The sequence below is a fragment of the Rutidosis leptorrhynchoides genome, chromosome 11 (assembly GCF_046630445.1).
Source record: "Rutidosis leptorrhynchoides isolate AG116_Rl617_1_P2 chromosome 11, CSIRO_AGI_Rlap_v1, whole genome shotgun sequence".
Taxonomy (NCBI): Eukaryota; Viridiplantae; Streptophyta; class Magnoliopsida; order Asterales; family Asteraceae; genus Rutidosis; species Rutidosis leptorrhynchoides.
Window position 1 is genome coordinate 280,491,947 of NC_092343.1, and position 22,217 is coordinate 280,514,163.

The following is a 22,217-nucleotide window of genomic DNA, read 5'->3' on the forward strand; positions in this document are numbered from 1 at the left end:
TCACCAATACAACAACAACAGCAATTACAACAATAATCGCAACAATTATCCCAACAATCGCAACATCAATCGCAACTACAACAAACGGCCCAACAACAACAACAACAACAACAACAACAATAACAACAACAACAGCAACTACAACAATCATCCCAACAACAATAATAACCGCAACAACAACAACAACAACAATCAGAAGCAGCTATGCCAAAGGTGTGAAAAGAATCACTCGGGGTTCTGCACCAAATTTTGCAACAAGTGTAAAAGAAATGGTCATAGCGCGGCGAAGTGTGAGGTCTACGGACCAGGGGTTAATAGAACGAAAGGAACAAATGGTGTCGCAACGAGTAATGGCGGAGCAAGTAGTGTCGGAGCAAGTTATGCCAATGTAGTTTGTTATAAATGTAGAAAACCAGGCCACATTATTAGAAATTGCCCGAACCAGGAGAACACGAATGGACAAGGCCATGGAAGAGTTTTCAATATTAATGCGGTAGAGGCACAGGAAGACCCGGAGCTTGTTACGGGTACGTTTCTTATTGACAATAAATCTGCTTACGTTTTATTTGATTCGGGTGCGGATAGAAGCTATATGAGTAGAGATTTTTGTGCTAAATTAAGTTGTCCATTGACGCCTTTGGATAGTAAATTTTTACTCGAATTAGCAAATGGTAAATTAATTTCAGCAGATAATATATGTCGGAATCGAGAAATTAAACTGGTTAGCGAAACATTTAAGATTGATTTGATACCAGTAGAGTTAGGGAGTTTTGATGTGATAATCGGTATGGACTGGTTGAAAGAAGTGAAAGCGGAGATCGTTTGTTACAAAAATGCAATTCGCATTATACGAGAAAAAGGAAAACCCTTAATGGTGTACGGAGAAAAGGGCAACACGAAGCTACATCTTATTAGTAATTTGAAGGCACAAAAACTAATAAGAAAAGGTTGCTATGCTGTTCTAGCACACGTCGAGAAAGTACAAACTGAAGAAAAGAGCATCAATGATGTTCCCATTGCAAAAGAATTTCCCGATGTATTTCCGAAAGAATTACCGGGATTACCCCCACATCGATCCGTTGAATTTCAAATAGATCTTGTACCAGGAGCTGCACCAATAGCTCGTGCTCCTTACAGACTCGCACCCAGCGAGATGAAAGAACTGCAAAGCCAATTACAAGAACTTTTAGAGCGTGGTTTCATTCGACCAAGCACATCACCGTGGGGAGCTCCTGTTTTGTTTGTCAAGAAGAAAGATGGTACATTCAGGTTGTGTATCGACTACCGAGAGTTGAACAAACTTACCATCAAGAACCGCTACCCACTACCGAGAATCGACGACTTATTTGATCAACTACAAGGCTCGTCTGTTTATTCAAAGATTGACTTACGTTCCAGGTATCATCAAATGCGGGTGAAAGAAGATGATATTCCAAAGACTGCTTTCAGAACACGTTACGGTCATTACGAGTTTATGGTCATGCCGTTTGGTTTAACTAATGCACCAGCTGTGTTCATGGACCTTATGAACCGAGTGTGTGGACCATACCTTGACAAGTTTGTCATTGTTTTCATTGATGACATACTTATTTACTCAAAGAATGACCAAGAACACGGTGAACATTTGAGAAAGGTGTTAGAAGTATTGAGGAAGGAAGAATTGTACGCTAAGTTTTCAAAGTGTGCATTTTGGTTGGAAGAAGTTCAATTCCTCGGTCACATAGTGAACAAAGAAGGTATTAAGGTGGATCCGGCAAAGATAGAAACTGTTGAAAAGTGGGAAACCCCGAAAACTCCGAAACACATACGCCAGTTTTTAGGACTAGCTGGTTACTACAGAAGGTTCATCCAAGACTTTTCCAGAATAGCAAAACCCTTGACTGCATTAACGCATAAAGGGAAGAAATTTGAATGGAATGATGAACAAGAGAAAGCGTTTCAGTTATTGAAGAAAAAGCTAACTACGGCACCTATATTGTCATTGCCTGAAGGGAATGATGATTTTGTGATTTATTGTGATGCATCAAAGCAAGGTCTCGGTTGTGTATTAATGCAACGAACGAAGGTGATTGCTTATGCGTCTAGACAATTGAAGATTCACGAACAAAATTATACGACGCATGATTTGGAATTAGGCGCGGTTGTTTTTGCATTAAAGACTTGGAGGCACTACTTATATGGGGTCAAAAGTATTATATATACCGACCACAAAAGTCTTCAACACATATTTAATCAGAAACAACTGAATATGAGGCAGCGTAGGTGGATTGAATTATTGAATGATTACGACTTTGAGATTCGTTACCACCCGGGGAAGGCAAATGTGGTAGCCGATGCCTTGAGCAGGAAGGACAGAGAACCCATTCGAGTAAAATCTATGAATATAATGATTCATAATAACATTACTACTCAAATAAAGGAGGCGCAACAAGGAGTTTTAAAAGAGGGAAATTTAAAGGATGAAATACCCAAAGGATCGGAGAAGCATCTTAATATTCGGGAAGACGGAACCCGGTATAGGGCTGAAAGGATTTGGGTACCAAAATTTGGAGATATGAGAGAAATGGTACTTAGAGAAGCTCATAAAACCAGATACTCAATACATCCTGGAACGGGGAAGATGTACAAGGATCTCAAGAAACATTTTTGGTGGCCGGGTATGAAAGCCGATGTTGCTAAATACGTAGGAGAATGTTTGACGTGTTCTAAGGTCAAAGCTGAGCATCAGAAACCATCAGGTCTACTTCAACAACCCGAAATCCCGGAATGGAAATGGGAAAACATTACCATGGATTTCATCACTAAATTGCCAAGGACTGCAAGTGGTTTTGATACTATTTGGGTAATAGTTGATCGTCTCACCAAATCAGCACACTTCCTACCAATAAGAGAAGATGACAAGATGGAGAAGTTAGCACGACTGTATTTGAAGGAAGTCGTCTCCAGACATGGAATACCAATCTCTATTATCTCTGATAGGGATGGCAGATTTATTTCAAGATTCTGGCAGACATTACAGCAAGCATTAGGAACTCGTCTAGACATGAGTACTGCCTATCATCCACAAACTGATGGGCAGAGCGAAAGGACGATACAAACGCTTGAAGACATGCTACGAGCATGTGTTATTGATTTCGGAAACAGTTGGGATCGACATCTACCGTTAGCAGAATTTTCCTACAACAACAGCTACCATTCAAGCATTGAGATGGCGCCGTTTGAAGCACTTTATGGTAGAAAGTGCAGGTCTCCGATTTGTTGGAGTGAGGTGGGGGATAGACAGATTACGGGTCCGGAGATTATACAAGAAACTACCGAGAAGATCATCCAAATTCAACAACGGTTGAAAACCGCCCAAAGTCGACAAAAGAGCTACGCTGACATTAAAAGAAAAGATATAGAATTTGAAATTGGAGAGATGGTCATGCTTAAAGTTTCACCTTGGAAAGGCGTTGTTCGATTTGGTAAACGAGGGAAATTAAATCCAAGGTATATTGGACCATTCAAGATTATTGATCGTGTCGGACCAGTAGCTTACCGACTTGAGTTACCTCAACAACTCGCGGCTGTACATAACACTTTCCACGTCTCGAATTTGAAGAAATGTTTTGCTAAAGAAGATCTCACTATTCCGTTAGATGAAATCCAAATCAACGAAAAACTCCAATTCATCGAAGAACCCGTCGAAATAATGGATCGTGAGGTTAAAAGACTTAAGCAAAACAAGATACCAATTGTTAAGGTTCGATGGAATGCCCGTAGAGGACCCGAGTTCACCTGGGAGCGTGAAGATCAGATGAAGAAGAAATACCCGCATCTATTTCCAGAAGATTCGTCAACACCTTCAACAGCTTAAAATTTCGGGACGAAATTTATTTAACGGGTAGGTACTGTAGTGACCCGAACTTTTCCATGTTTATATATATTAATTGAGATTGATGTTTACATGATTAAATGTTTCCAACATGTTAAGCAATCAAACTTGTTAAGACTTGATTAATTGAAATAGGTTTCATATAGACAATTGACCACCCAAGTTGACCGGTGATTCACGAACGTTAAAACTTGTAAAAAACTATATGATGACATATATATGGTTATATATATAGTTAACATGATATTATGATAAGTAAACATATCATTAATTATATTAACAATGAACTACATATGTAAAAACAAGACTACTAACTTAATGATTTTGAAACGAGACATATATGTAACGTTTATCGTTGTAACGACATTTAATGTATATATATCATATTAAGAGATATTCGTACTGAAATGTCCCGTTCTTATTGATTAAAAACGTTCCATATTAATTGATTTCGTTGCGAGGTTTTGACCTCTATATGAGACGTTTTTCAAAGACTGCATTCATTTTTAAAACAAACCATAACCTTTATTTCATAAATAAAGGTTTAAAAAGCTTTATGTAGATTATCAAATAATGATAATCTAAAATATCCTGTTTACACACGACCATTACATAATGGTTTACAATACAAATATGTTACATCGAAATCAGTTTCTTGAATGCAGTTTTTACACAATATCATACAAACATGGACTCCAAATCTTGTCCTTATTTTAGTATGCAACAGCGGAAGCTCTTAATATTCACCTGAGAATAAACATGCTTTAAACGCCAACAAAAATGTTGGTGAGTTATAGGTTTAACCTATATATATCAAATCGTAACAATAGACCACAAGATTTCATATTTCAATACACATCCCATACATAGAGATAAAAATCATTCATATGGTGAACACCTGGTAACCGACAATAACAAGATGCATATATAAGAATATCCCCATCATTCCGGGACACCCTTCGGATATGATATAAATTTCGAAGTACTAAAGCATCCGGTACTTTGGATGGGGTTTGTTAGGCCCAATAGATCTATCTTTAGGATTCGCGTCAATTAGGGTGTCTGTTCCCTAATTCTTAGATTACCAGACTTAATAAAAAGGGCATATTCGATTTCGATAATTCAACCATAGAATGTAGTTTCACGTACTTGTGTCTATTTTGTAAATCATTTATAAAACCTGCATGTATTCTCATCCCAAAAATATTAGATTTTAAAAGTGGGACTATAACTCACTTTCACAGATTTTTACTTCGTCGGGAAGTAAGACTTGGCCACTGTTGATTCACGAACCTATAACAATATATACATATATATTAAAGTATGTTCAAAATATATTTACAACACTTTTAATATATTTTGATGTTTTAAGTTTATTAAGTCAGCTGTCCTCGTTAGTAACCTATAACTAGTTGTCCACAGTTAGATGTACAGAAATAAATCGATAAATATTATCTTGAATCAATCCACGACCCAGTGTATACGTATCTCAGTATTGATCACAACTCAAACTATATATATTTTGGAATCAACCTCAACCCTGTATAGCTAACTCCAACATTCACATATAGAGTGTCTATGGTTGTTCCGAAATATATATAGATGTGTCGACATGATAGGTCGAAACATTGTATACGTGTCTATGGTATCTCAAGATTACATAATATACAATACAAGTTGATTAAGTTATGGTTGGAATAGATTTGTTACCAATTTTCACGTAGCTAAAATGAGAAAAATTATCCAATCTTGTTTTACCCATAACTTCTTCATTTTAAATCCGTTTTGAGTGAATCAAATTGCTATGGTTTCATATTGAACTCTATTTTATGAATCTAAATAGAAAAAGTATAGGTTTATAGTCGGAAAAATAAGTTACAAGTCGTTTTTGTAAAGGTAGTCATTTCAGTCGAAAGAACGACGTCTAGATGACCATTTTAGAAAACATACTTCCACTTTGAGTTTAACCATAATTTTTGGATATAGTTTCATGTTCATAATAAAAATCATTTTCTCAGAATAACAACTTTTAAATCAAAGTTTATCATTGTTTTTAATTAACTAACCCAAAACAGCCCGCGGTGTTACTACGACGGCGTAAATCCGGTTTTACGGTGTTTTTCGTGTTTCCAGGTTTTAAATCATTAAGTTAGCATATCATATAGATATAGAACATGTGTTTAGTTGATTTTAAAAGTCAAGTTAGAAGGATTAACTTTTGTTTGCGAACAAGTTTAGAATTAACTAAACTATGTTCTAGTGATTACAAGTTTAAACCTTCGAATAAGATAGCTTTATATGTATGAATCGAATGATGTTATGAACATCATTACTACCTTAAGTTCCTTGGATGAACCTACTGGAAAAGAGAAAAATGGATCTAGCTTCAATGGATCCTTGGATGGCTCAAAGTTCTTGAAGCAAAATCATGACACGAAAACAAGTTCAAGTAAGATCATCACTTGAAATAAGATTGTTATAGTTATAGAAATTGAACCAAAGTTTGAATATGATTATTACCTTGTATTAGAATGATAACCTACTGTAAGAAACAAAGATTTCTTGAGGTTGGATGATCACCTTACAAGATTGGAAGTGAGCTAGCAATCTTGAAAGTATTCTTGATTTTATGAAACTAGAACTTTTGGAATTTATGAAGAACACTTAGAACTTGAAGATAGAACTTGAGAGAGATCAATTAGATGAAGAAAATTGAAGAATGAAAGTGTTTGTAGGTGTTTTTGGTCGTTGGTGTATGGATTAGATATAAAGGATATGTAATTTTGTTTTCATGTAAATAAGTCATGAATGATTACTCATATTTTTGTAATTTTATGAGATATTTCAAGCTAGTTGCCAAATGATGGTTCCCACATGTGTTAGGTGACTCACATGGGCTGCTAAGAGCTGATCATTGGAGTGTATATACCAATAGTACATACATCTAAAAGCTGTGTATTGTACGAGTACGAATACGGGTGCATACGAGTAGAATTGTTGATGAAACTGAACGAGGATGTAATTGTAAGCATTTTTGTTAAGTAGAAGTATTTTGATAAGTGTATTGAAGTCTTTCAAAAGTGTATAAATACATATTAAAATACTACATGTATATACATTTTAACTGAGTCGTTAAGTCATCGTTAGTCGTTACATGTAAGTGTTGTTTTGAAACCTTTAGGTTAATGATCTTGTTAAATGTTGTTAACCCAATGTTTATAATATCAAAAGAGATTTTAAATTATTATATTATCATGATATTATGATGTACGAATATCTCTTAATATGATATATATACATTAAATGTCGTTACAACGATAATCGTTACATATATGTCTCGTTTCAAAATCATTAAGTTAGTAGTCTTGTTTTTACATATGTAGTTCATTGTTAATATACTTAATGATATGTTTACATATCATAATATCATGTTAACTATATATATAACCATATATATGTCATCATATAGTTTTTACAAGTTTTAACGTTCGTGAATCACCGGTCAACTTGGGTGGTCAATTGTCTATATGAAACCTATTTCAATTAATCAAGTCTTAACAAGTTTGATTGCTTAAAATGTTGGAAACATTTAATCATGTAAATATCAATCTCAATTAATATATATAAACATGGAAAAGTTCGGGTCACTACAGTACCTACCCGTTAAATAAATTTCGTCCCGAAATTTTAAGCTGTTGAAGGTGTTGACGAATCTTCTGGAAATAGATGCGGGTATTTCTTCTTCATCTGATCTTCACGCTCCCAGGTGAACTCGGGTCCTCTACGAGCATTCCATCAAACCTTAACAATTGGTATCTTGTTTTGCTTAAGTCTTTTAACCTCACGATCCATTATTTCGACGGGTTCTTCGATGAATTGAAGTTTTTCGTTGATTTGGATTTCATCTAACGGAATAGTGAGATCTTCTTTAGCAAAACATTTCTTCAAATTCGAGACGTGGAAAGTGTTATGTACAGCCGCGAGTTGTTGAGGTAACTCAAGTCGGTAAGCTACTGGTCCGACACGATCAATAATCTTGAATGGTCCAATATACCTTGGATTTAATTTCCCTCGTTTACCAAATCGAACAACGCCTTTCCAAGGTGCAACTTTAAGCATGACCATCTCTCCAATTTCAAATTCTATATCTTTTCTTTTAATGTCAGCGTAGCTCTTTTGTCGACTTTGGGCGGTTTTCAACCGTTGTTGAATTTGGATGATCTTCTCGGTAGTTTCTTGTATAATCTCCGGACCCGTAATCTGTCTATCCCCCACTTCACTCCAAAAAATCGGAGACCTGCACTTTCTACCATAAAGTGCTTCAAACGGCGCCATCTCAATGCTTGAATGGTAGCTGTTGTTGTAGGAAAATTCTGCTAACGGTAGATGTCGATCCCAACTGTTTCCGAAATCAATAACACATGCTCGTAGCATGTCTTCAAGCGTTTGTATCGTCCTTTCGCTCTGCCCATCAGTTTGTGGATGATAGGCAGTACTCATGTCTAGACGAGTTTCTAATGCTTGCTGTAATGTCTGCCAGAATCTTGAAATAAATCTGCCATCCCTATCAGAGATAATAGAGATTGGTATTCCATGTCTGGAGATGACTTCCTTCAAATACAGTCGTGCTAACTTCTCCATCTTGTCATCTTCTCTTATTGGTAGGAAGTGTGCTGATTTGGTGAGACGATCAACTATTACCCAAATAGTATCAAAACCACTTGCAGTCCTTGGCAATTTAGTGATGAAATCCATGGTAATGTTTTCCCATTTCCATTCCGGGATTTCGGGTTGTTGAAGTAGACCTGATGGTTTCTGATGCTCAGCTTTGACCTTAGAACACGTCAAACATTCTCCTACGTATTTAGCAACATCGGCTTTCATACCCGGCCACCAAAAATGTTTCTTGAGATCCTTGTACATCTTCCCCGTTCCAGGATGTATTGAGTATCTGGTTTTATGAGCTTCTCTAAGTACCATTTCTCTCATATCTCCAAATTTTGGTACCCAAATCCTTTCAGCCCTATACCGGGTTCCGTCTTCCCGAATATTAAGATGCTTCTCCGATCCTTTGGGTATTTCATCCTTTAAATTTCCCTCTTTTAAAACTCCTTGTTGCGCCTCCTTTATTTGAGTAGTAAGGTTATTATGAATCATTATATTCATAGATTTTACTCGAATGGGTTCTCTGTCCTTCCTGCTCAAGGCATCGGCTACCACATTTGCCTTCCCCGGGTGGTAACGAATCTCAAAGTCGTAATCATTCAACAATTCAATCCACCTACGCTGCCTCATATTCAGTTGTTTCTGATTAAATATGTGTTGAAGACTTTTGTGGTCGGTATATATAATACTTTTGACCCCATATAAGTAGTGCCTCCAAGTCTTTAATGCAAAAACAACCGCGCCTAATTCCAAATCATGCGTCGTATAATTTTGTTCGTGAATCTTCAATTGTCTAGACGCATAAGCAATCACCTTCGTTCGTTGCATTAATACACAACCGAGACCTTGCTTTGATGCGTCACAATAAATCACAAAATCATCATTCCCTTCAGGCAATGACAATATAGGTGCCGTAGTTAGCTTTTTCTTCAATAACTGAAACGCTTTCTCTTGTTCATCATTCCATTCAAATTTATTCCCTTTATGCGTTAATGCAGTCAAGGGTTTTGCTATTCTGGAAAAGTCTTGGATGAACCTTCTGTAGTAACCAGCTAGTCCTAAAAACTGGCGTATGTGTTTCGGAGTTTTCGGGGTTTCCCACTTTTCAACAGTTTCTATCTTTGCCGGATCCACCTTAATACCTTCTTTGTTCACTATGTGACCGAGGAATTGAACTTCTTCCAACCAAAATGCACACTTTGAAAACTTAGCGTACAATTCTTCTTTCCTCAATACTTCTAACACCTTTCTCAAATGTTCACCGTGTTCTTGGTCATTCTTTGAGTAAATAAGTATGTCATCAATGAAAACAATGACAAACTTGTCAAGGTATGGTCCACACACTCGGTTCATAAGGTCCATGAACACAGCTGGTGCATTAGTTAAACCAAACGGCATGACCATAAACTCGTAATGACCGTAACGTGTTCTGAAAGCAGTCTTTGGAATATCATCTTCTTTCACCCGCATTTGATGGTACCCGGAACGTAAGTCAATCTTTGAATAAACAGACGAGCCTTGTAGTTGATCAAATAAGTCGTCGATTCTCGGTAGTGGGTAGCGGTTCTTGATGGTAAGTTTGTTCAACTCTCGGTAGTCGATACACAACCTGAATGTACCATCTTTCTTCTTGACAAACAAAACAGGAGCTCCCCACGGTGATGTGCTTGGTCGAATGAAACCACGCTCTAAAAGTTCTTGTAATTGGCTTTGCAGTTCTTTCATCTCGCTGGGTGCGAGTCTGTAAGGAGCACGAGCTATTGGTGCAGCTCCTGGTACAAGATCTATTTAAAATTCAATGGATCGATGTGGGGGTAATCCCGGTAATTCTTTCGGAAATACATCGGGAAATTCTTTTGCAATGGGAACATCATTGATGCTCTTTTCTTCAGTTTGTACTTTCTCGACGTGTGCTAGAACAGCATAGCAACCTTTTCTTATTAGTTTTTGTGCCTTCAAATTACTAATAAGATGTAGCTTCGTGTTGCCCTTTTCTCCGTACACCATTAAGGGTTTTCCTTTTTCTCGTATAATGCGAATTGCATTTTTGTAACAAACGATCTCCGCTTTCACTTCTTTCAACCAGTCCATACCGATTATCACATCAAAACTCCCTAACTCTACTGGTATCAAATCAATCTTAAATGTTTCGCTAACCAGTTTAATTTCTCGATTCCGACATATATTATCTGCTGAAATTAATTTACCATTTGCTAATTCGAGTAAAAATTTACTATCCAAAGGCGTCAATGGACAACTTAATTTAGCACAAAAATCTCTACTCATATAGCTTCTATCCGCACCCGAATCAAATAAAACGTAAGCAGATTTATTGTCAATAAGAAACGTACCCGTAACAAGCTCCGGGTCTTCCTGTGCCTCTACCGCATTAATATTGAAAACTCTTCCACGGCCTTGTCCATTCGTGTTCTCCTGGTTCGGGCAATTTCTAATAATGTGGCCTGGTTTTCCACATTTATAACAAACTACATTGGCATAACTTGCTCCGACACTACTTGCTCCGCCATTACTCGTTCCGACACCATTTGTTCCTTTCGTTCTATTAACCCCTGGTCCGTAGACCTCACACTTCGCCGCGCTATGACCATTTCTTTTACACTTGCTGCAAAATTTGGTGCAGAACCCCGAGTGATTCTTTTCACACCTTTGGCATAGCTGCTTCTGATTGTTGTTGTTGTTGCGGTTATTATTGTTGTTGGGATGATTGTTGTAGTTGTTGTTGTTGTTGTTGTTGTTGTTGTTGTTGGGCCGTTTGTTGTAGTTGCGATTGATGTTGCGATTGTTGGGATAATTGTTGCGATTATTGTTGTAATTGCTGTTGTTGTTGTATTGGTGATTCTTATCACCGTTTTCCTCCCACTTTCTTTTGACTTGCTTCACATTGGCCTCTTCAGCAGTCTGTTCTTTAATTCTTTCTTCAATCTGGTTCACTAGTTTGTGAGCCATTCTACATGCCTGTTGTATGGAGGCGGGCTCGTGTGAACTTATATCTTCTTGGATTCTTTCCGGTAATCCTTTCACAAACGCGTCGATCTTCTCTTCCTCATCTTCGAACGCTCCCGGACACAATAGGCACAATTCTGTGAATAGTCTTTCATACGTGGTAATATCAAATCCTTAGGTTCGTAACCCTCTAAGTTCTGTCTTGAGCTTATTGACCTCGGTTCTGGGACGGTACTTCTCGTTCATCAAGTGCTTGAATGCTGACCACGGTAGTGCGTACGCATCGTCTTGTCCCACCTGCTCTAGATAGGTATTCCACCATGTTAATGCAGAACCTGTGAAGGTATGCGTAGCATACTTCACTTTGTCCTCTTCAGTACACTTACTTATGGCAAACACCGATTCGACCTTCTCGGTCCACCGTTTCAATCCGATCGGTCCTTCGGTTCCATCAAATTCCAAAGGTTTGCAGGCAGTGAATTCTTTGTAGGTGCATCCTACACGATTTCCTGTACTGCTAGATCCAAGGTTATTGTTGGTATGTAGCGCAGCCTGTACTGCGGCTATGTTTGAAGCTAGAAAAGTACGGAATTCCTCTTCATTCATATTCACGGTGTGTCGAGTAGTCGGTGCCATTTCCTTCAAAATAGTCAAATGGAACAAGTTAATCATACAGAATATTAAGAGTAGTTAATAGTATTTCGTAGCATAATATGAACTCATTTATAAAAGCTTTTTCTTCATATTAGCGTTTTATAAGTTTAAATTCGGGTAGTACCTACCCGTTAAGTTCATACTTAGTAGCTAATATACAATTCAACTACTACAATTCTATATGAAAAACTGATTATAATAATATTTCGCGTTCAAACTTTTATACAATATTTTACAAACTTACAATACCGCTTATTTTACATAAAGCATGAAATATAGCACACAATAACTTTGATATAAGATAGTTGTGAAGATAATTCTAGCTAGTACACAAGTCGTTCAGCAAAGGCAATAAAGACACGTAATTCATACGTCCAGAAACAAGTCATGCATTCTGGTTTTACTAGGACTACTTCCCATCCTTGGTCTTGTGCAACATAACCGTTATGGCCGTTGATAAGACAGCGTGTTGTAACGTCGTCAAAGGGACGAGGGTTACGTAATGTCCAACAGTCCCGTAATAATCTAAAAATCTCATTTCTTACCCCAATTACCGACTCCGTCACTTGTGGAAACGTTTTGTTTAATAGTTGTAGCCCGATGTTCTTGTTCTCACTTTGGTGAGAAGCGAACATTACTAATCCGTAAGCATAACATGCTTCTTTATGTTGCATGTTAGCCGCTTTTTCTAAATCACGAAGTCCAATATTCGGATATATTGAGTCAAAATAATTTCTTAACCCGTTGCGTAAAATAGCATTTGGGTTCCCCGCAATATATGCGTCAAAGTAAACACATCGTAACTTATGGGTTTCCCAATGTGATATCCCCCATCTTTCAAACGAAAGTCTCTTATAAACCAAGACATTCTTGGAACGTTCTTCGAATGTCTTACAAACTGATCTCGCCTTAAATAGTTGTGCCGAAGAATTCTGGCCGACTCTAGACAAGATTTCATCAATCATGTCTCCGGGTAGGTCTCTTAAAATATTGGGTTGTCTATCCATTTTGTGTTTTTAAACTGTAAAATAGACAAGAGTTAGTTTCATAAAAAAATACTTATTAATACAAGCAATTTTTACATATATCATAAAGCATAAGAACACTATATTACATATATTACACCACACGAATACAACTATCTTATTCCAACTCGCTCGTTTCTTCTTCTTCGGTTTTGGTTCGTTTTGCCAAGTTTCTAGGGATATATGATGTTCCCCTAATACGAGCCGTCGTTGTCCACATTGGTTTAGAAAAACCTGGTGGTTTAGAGGTTCCCGGGTCATTGTTACAACTTAAGGACTTCGGGGGTTGACGATACATATAAAGTTCATCGGGGTTGGAATTAGATTTCTCTATTTTTATGCCCTTTCCCTTATTATTTTCTTTTGCCTTTTTAAATTCAGTTGGGGTAATTTCTATAACATCATCGGAATTCTCGTCGGAATCCGATTCATCGGAGAATTGGTAATCCTCCCAATATTTTGCTTCCTTGGCGGAAACACCATTGACCATAATTAACTTTGGTCGGTTGGTTGAGGATTTTCTTTTACTTAACCGTTTTATTATTTCCCCCACCGGTTCTATTTCTTCATCCGGTTCCAATTCTTCTTCCGGTTCCGATTCTTCTTCCGGTTCCGACTCTTCTTCCGGTTCCTCTTCGGGAACTTGTGAATCAGTCCACAATTCATTCCAATTTACATTTGACTCTTCATTATTATTAGGTGAGTCAATGGGACTTGTTCTAGAGGTAGACATCTATCACATAATATCAAACACGTTAAGAGATTAATATATCACATAATATTCATATGTTAAAAATATATAGTTTCCAACAAAAATGTTAAGCAATCATTTTTAAAGAAAACACGGTCGAAGTCCAGACTCACTAATGCATCCTAACAAACTCGATAAGACACACTAATGCAAATTTTCTGGTTCTCTAAGACCAACGCTCGGATACCAACTGAAATGTCCCGTTCTTATTGATTAAAAACGTTCCATATTAATTGATTTCGTTGCGAGGTTTTGACCTCTATATGAGACGTTTTTCAAAGACTGCATTCATTTTTAAAACAAACCATAACCTTTATTTCATAAATAAAGGTTTAAAAAGCTTTACGTAGATTATCAAATAATGATAATCTAAAATATCCTGTTTACACACGACCATTACATAATGGTTTACAATACAAATATGTTACATCGAAATCAGTTTCTTGAATGCAGTTTTTACACAATATCATACAAACATGGACTCCAAATCTTGTCCTTATTTTAGTATGCAACAGCGGAAGCTCTTAATATTCACCTGAGAATAAACATGCTTTAAACGTCAACAAAAATGTTGGTGAGTTATAGGTTTAACCTATATATATCAAATCGTAACAATAGACCACAAGATTTCATATTTCAATACACATCCCATACATAGAGATAAAAATCATTCATATGGTGAACACCTGGTAACCGACAATAACAAGATGCATATATAAGAATATCCCCATCATTCCGGGACACCCTTCGGATATGATATAAATTTCGAAGTACTAAAGCATCCGGTACTTTGGATGGGGTTTGTTAGGCCCAATAGATCTATCTTTAGGATTCGCGTCAATTAGGGTGTCTGTTCCCTAATTCTTAGATTACCAGACTTAATAAAAAGGGCATATTCGATTTCGATAATTCAACCATAGAATGTAGTTTCACGTACTTGTGTCTATTTTGTAAATCATTTATAAAACCTGCATGTATTCTCATCCCAAAAATATTAGATTTTAAAAGTGGGACTATAACTCACTTTCACAGATTTTTACTTCGTCGGGAAGTAAGACTTGGCCACTGTTGATTCACGAACCTATAACAATATATACATATATATTAAAGTATGTTCAAAATATATTTACAACACTTTTAATATATTTTGATGTTTTAAGTTTATTAAGTCAGCTGTCCTCGTTAGTAACCTATAACTAGTTGTCCACAGTTAGATGTACAGAAATAAATCGATAAATATTATCTTGAATCAATCCACGACCCAGTGTATACGTATCTCAGTATTGATCACAACTCAAACTATATATATTTTGGAATCAACCTCAACCCTGTATAGCTAACTCCAACATTCACATATAGAGTGTCTATGGTTGTTCCGAAATATATATAGATGTGTCGACATGATAGGTCGAAACATTGTATACGTGTCTATGGTATCTCAAGATTACATAATATACAATACAAGTTGATTAAGTTATGGTTGGAATAGATTTGTTACCAATTTTCACGTAGCTAAAATGAGAAAAATTATCCAATCTTGTTTTACCCATAACTTCTTCATTTTAAATCCGTTTTGAGTGAATCAAATTGCTATGGTTTCATATTGAACTCTATTTTATGAATCTAAACAGAAAAAGTATAGGTTTATAGTCGGAAAAATAAGTTACAAGTCGTTTTTGTAAAGGTAGTCATTTCAGTCGAAAGAACGACGTCTAGATGACCATTTTAGAAAACATACTTCCACTTTGAGTTTAACCATAATTTTTGGATATAGTTTCATGTTCATAATAAAAATCATTTTCTCAGAATAACAACTTTTAAATCAAAGTTTATCATTGTTTTTAATTAACTAACCCAAAACAGCCCGCGGTGTTACTACGACGGCGTAAATCCGGTTTTACGGTGTTTTTCGTGTTTCCAGGTTTTAAATCATTAAGTTAGCATATCATATAGATATAGAACATGTGTTTAGTTGATTTTAAAAGTCAAGTTAGAAGGATTAACTTTTGTTTGCGAACAAGTTTAGAATTAACTAAACTATGTTCTAGTGATTACAAGTTTAAACCTTCGAATAAGATAGCTTTATATGTATGAATCGAATGATGTTATGAACATCATTACTACCTTAAGTTCCTTGGATGAACCTACTGGAAAAGAGAAAAATGGATCTAGCTTCAATGGATCCTTGGATGGCTCAAAGTTCTTGAAGCAAAATCATGACACGAAAACAAGTTCAAGTAAGATCATCACTTGAAATAAGATTGTTATAGTTATAGAAATTGAACCAAAGTTTGAATATGATTATTACCTTGTATTAGAATGATAACCTACTGTAAGAAACAAAGATTTCTTGAGGTTGGATGATCACCTTACAAGATTGGAAGTGAGCTAGCAATCTTGAAAGTATTCTTGATTTTATGAAACTAGAACTTTTGGAATTTATGAAGAACACTTAGAACTTGAAGATAGAACTTGAGAGAGATCAATTAGATGAAGAAAATTGAAGAATGAAAGTGTTTGTAGGTGTTTTTGGTCGTTGGTGTATGGATTAGATATAAAGGATATGTAATTTTGTTTTCATGTAAATAAGTCATGAATGATTACTCATATTTTTGTAATTTTATGAGATATTTCAAGCTAGTTGCCAAATGATGGTTCCCACATGTGTTAGGTGACTCACATGGGCTGCTAAGAGCTGATCATTGGAGTGTATATACCAATAGTACATACATCTAAAAGCTGTGTATTGTACGAGTACGAATACGGGTGCATACGAGTAGAATTGTTGATGAAACTGAACGAGGATGTAATTGTAAGCATTTTTGTTAAGTAGAAGTATTTTGATAAGTGTATTGAAGTCTTTCAAAAGTGTATAAATACATATTAAAATACTACATGTATATACATTTTAACTGAGTCGTTAAGTCATCGTTAGTCGTTACATGTAAGTGTTGTTTTGAAACCTTTAGGTTAATGATCTTGTTAAATGTTGTTAACCCAATGTTTATAATATCAAAAGAGATTTTAAATTATTATATTATCATGATATTATGATGTACGAATATCTCTTAATATGATATATATACATTAAATGTCGTTACAACGATAATCGTTACATATATGTCTCGTTTCAAAATCATTAAGTTAGTAGTCTTGTTTTTACATATGTAGTTCATTGTTAATATACTTAATGATATGTTTACATATCATAATATCATGTTAACTATATATATAACCATATATATGTCATCATATAGTTTTTACAAGTTTTAACGTTCGTGAATCACCGGTCAACTTGGGTGGTCAATTGTCTATATGAAACCTATTTCAATTAATCAAGTCTTAACAAGTTTGATTGCTTAAAATGTTGGAAACATTTAATCATGTAAATATCAATCTCAATTAATATATATAAACATGGAAAAGTTCGGGTCACTACACGTACATCATAATATCATGATAATATAATAATTTAAAATCTCTTTTGTTATTATAAACATTGGGTTAACAACATTTAACAAGATCGTTAACCTAAAGGTTTCAAAACAACACTTACATGTAACGACTAACGATGACTTAACGACTCAGTTAAAATATATATACATGTAGTGTTTTAATATGTATTTATACACTTTTGAAAGACTTCAATACACTTATCAAAATACTTCTACTTAACAAAAATTCTTACAATTACATTCTCGTTCAGTTTCATCAACAATTCTACTCGTATGCACCCGTATTCGTACTCGTACAATACACAGCTTTTAGATGTATGTACTATTGGTATATACACTCCAATGATCAGCTCTTAGCAGCCCATGTGAGTCACCTAACACATGTGGGAACCATCATTTGGCAACTAGCATGAAATATCTCATAAGATTACAAAAATATGAGTAATCATTCATGACTTATTTACATGAAAACAAAATTACATATCCTTTATATCTAATCCATACACCAACGACCAAAAACACCTACAAACACTTTCATTCTTCAATTTTCTTCATCTAATTGAACTCTCTCAAGTTCTATCTTCAAGTTCTAAGTGTTCTTCATAAATTCCAAAAGTTCTAGTTTCATAAAATCAAGAATACTTTCAAGTTTGCTAGCTCACTTCCAATCTTGTAAGGTGATCATCCAACCTCAAGAAATCTTTGTTTCTTACAGTAGGTTATCATTCTAATACAAGGTAATAATCATATTCAAACTTTGGTTCAATTTCTATAACTATAACAATCTTATTTCAAGTGATGATCTTACTTGAACTTGTTTTCGTGTCATGATTTTGCTTCAAGAACTTTGAGCCATCCAAGGATCCATTGAAGCTAGATCCATTTTTCTCTTTTCCAGTAGGTTCATCCAAGGAACTTAAGGTAGTAATGATGTTCATAACATCATTCGATTCATACATATAAAGCTATCTTATTCGAAGGTTTAAACTTGTAATCACTAGAACATAGTTTAGTTAACTCTAAAATTGTTCGCAAACAAAAGTTAATCCTTCTAACTTGACTTTTAAAATCAACTAAACACATGTTCTATATCTATATGATATGCTAACTTAATGATTTAAAACCTGGAAACACGAAAAACACCGTAAAACCGGATTTACGCCGTCGTAGTAACACCGCGGGCTGTTTTGGGTTAGTTAATTAAAAACTATGATAAACTTTGATTTAAAAGTTGTTATTCTCAGAAAATGATTTTTATTATGAACATGAAACTATATCCAAAAATTATGGTTAAACTCAAAGTGGAAGTATGTTTTCTAAAATGGTCATCTAGACGTCGTTCTTTCGACTGAAATGACTACCTTTACAAAAACGACTTGTAACTTATTTTTCCGACTAGAAACCTATACTTTTTTTGTTTAGATTCATAAAATAGAGTTCAATATGAAACCATAGCAATTTGATTCACTCAAAACGGATTTAAAATGAAGAAGTTATGGGTAAAACAAGATTGGATAATTTTTCTCATTTTAGCTACGTGAAAATTGGTAACAAATCTATTCCAACCATAACTTAATCAACTTGTATTATATATTATGTAATCTTGAGATACCATAGACACGTATACAATGTTTCGACCTATCATGTTGACACATCTATATATATTTCGGAACAACCATAGACACTCTATATGTGAATGTTGGAGTTAGCTATACAGGGTTGAGGTTGATTCCAAAATATATATAGTTTGAGTTGTGATCAATACTGAGATACGTATACACTGGGTCGTGGATTGATTCAAGATAATATTTATCGATTTATTTCTGTACATCTAACTGTGGACAACTAGTTGTAGGTTACTAACGAGGACAGCTGACTTAATAAACTTAAAACATCAAAATATATTAAAAGTGTTGTAAATATATTTTGAACATACTTTGATATATATGTATATATTGTTATAGGTTCGTGAATCAACCAGTGGCCAAGTCTTACTTCCCGACGAAGTAAAAATCTGTGAAAGTGAGTTATAGTCCCACTTTTAAAATCTAATATTTTTGGGATGAGAATACATGCAGGTTTTATAAATGATTTACAAAATAGACACAAGTACGTGAAACTACATTCTATGGTTGAATTATCGAAATCGAATATGCCCCTTTTTATTAAGTCTGCTAATCTAAGAATTAGGGAACAGACACCCTAATTGACGCGAATCCTAAAGATAGATCTATTGGGCCTAACAAACCCCATCCAAAGTACCGGATGCTTTAGTACTTCGAAATTTATATCATATCCGAAGGGTGTCCCGGAATGATGGGGATATTCTTATATATGCATCTTGTTATTGTCGGTTACCAGGTGTTCACCATATGAATGATTTTTATCTCTATGTATGGGATGTGCATTGAAATATGAAATCTTGTGGTCTATTGTTACGATTTGATATATATAGGTTAAACCTATAACTCACCAACATTTTTGTTGACGTTTTAAGCATGTTTATTCTCAGGTGATTATTAAGAGCTTCCGCTGTCGCATACTTAAATAAGGACAAGATTTGGAGTCCATGCTTGTATGATATTGTGTAAAAACTGCATTCAAGAAACTTATTTTGTTGTAACATATTTGTATTGTAAACCATTATGTAATGGTCGTGTGTAAACAGGATATTTTAGATTATCATTATTTGATAATCTACGTAAAGCTTTTTAAACCTTTATTGATGAAATAAAGGTTATGGTTTGTTTAAAAATGAATGCAGTCTTTGAAAAACGTCTCATATAGAGGTCAAAACCTCGCAACGAAATCAATTAATATGGAACGTTTTTAATCAATAAGAACGGGACATTTCAATCCAGCTGGTTCTTGACTTCTGCTGCCTCAACGTGAAGAGACCTTAAAGCAAAATTTTGTTTTTTGAGTTTTGAAATATCATCTTTCAAGATTTTAACTTCATCATTTTTGCATTTAAGTTTCTCATTTAAAGATTTGTTGTCTGATATCAAAATTTCTTCACGTTTGCTGCCTCTACATAAGTCAACTCTTAGGTAGTCAAACATTTCAGCCTTTTCATCATCAGTATAAGTTCGAAAATTATCAACCTTATACATCAATTCAGTTTTCCATTGAGGAGAATCTCTTTTCTAATCAGCTTCCCTCATATCAGCCAAAAACTTGCTACCACTATCATCCTCATCAGACTCCTTGACCTCCTTGGCCATTAAACACAGCTTCTTCTCTGGAGCATAACCAGCACCATCATCATCAGTATCAGTATCAGAGGAAGACGACGAGCTGGTTTCATCCCAATCATGATGCTCAGCAAATAGAACCTTTTCTGGCTTTTTACCCTTCTTATCAGTCTTAGCACTTTCCTTCATCTGAGCTTTCATAGCTTTGTACTTGTTTTTCTACTTGTCAGCTTTTGAGAAAGAGTTAGCATGTGAAGTTGAAGGTTTCTTGGACATGCATTCAGCAGCAAAATGTCCAACCTATCCACAATTATAACATTCAGATTTAGGACCCTTGACTGACTTACTGCTATACCTAGCACTCGGTTTCTTACTTCCTTTGTATGACTTGCTAGTTCTATTACGATTAAACCTTTTGAACTGCCTAGCCAGCAAAGCCATACCTTCAGCAAACCCTTCTGCATCACTTTCATCATCACTGCTTTCTTCAGACCCAGTACCACTATCCACATCACTCCCAGCTGACTCTTCTTCTGCCAGCAACTTTTAAACCAGTAAAGCCTTTTGAGCTTTCTTTTTAGTAGTAGCAATAAGAGCAGTATCATTTGTCTTAGAAGATTTTGAAGTGGTGGGGGCAGACCTAAAGTTTTCTTTCAAGTTAAGTTCAAATTTAGCCTCTGCCTTCTCATAGTTCCAAAGTGAACTGTAGAGAGAAGACATGTTGAAGTTCTTTAGGGTCTGAGTGGTTCTTAAGGGGTCAGTAACAGATTTCCATTTAGTGGGCAGTGAATCTATGAATTTGTTAACTTGTTCAAACTCAGTATAGGTGACATTCAGAGTGATCAGGTCAGCAATCAAGGAGTTAAACCTAATGAAGGTTTGCTTAAGGGTTTCGTTCTTGTAGGCAAAGAACATTTCATATTCTCGTTTTAAGGCAATCATTCTGTTCTGCCTAACTTCTCCCATACCCTCATAGGTAACATCTAGATAGTCCAACATAAGCTTGGCATTTTCTTTTACCTTAATCAGTTTGAACAATGGGTTAGGCAAAGTTATAGCTAACAAGGTTCTGATCTTAGGGTCAAGTCCAACACTACGTTTATCCTCAGCATCCCATCTATAAGGAGTGAGAATAACCTCTCTGCCAGGAACAGCAGGAGTTTCAGCTGTAGCTGGTGCACTACCAAAAGTCTCAGTAGGCACAAATGGACCATCTGTGGCGATACCAGGCATGAGTGAGTCAATAGACTCAAGGTGAAGCATGAATCTTGTCTTCCAAGTTTCATACTCATCTTCATCAAATTTGGGTGGTTTATTGGATGAGCCATTTTCAAGTTAAGCTGTATTAGAATATACAGCCATGAGAGAATTCAGATCCAAGATATTAATTATCAAGACTGATGCTCCGATACCAGTTGTTGGTCCCTTGATAACAACAGGAGTATTGTAGAGGGGGGGGGGGGGTGAATACAATTTCTTTTCAATTAACTAAACAGTTAAACTCGATTAGTATTCAAGCATGCAAATAAATAGAGTCACAGGTAATTTTCAACAGTTATTCTTTATTGATTGAATCACAAAGAATCACAACTATCCTTGGCGGAATGATAGTTGGTTAATACAGATTACCTAGAT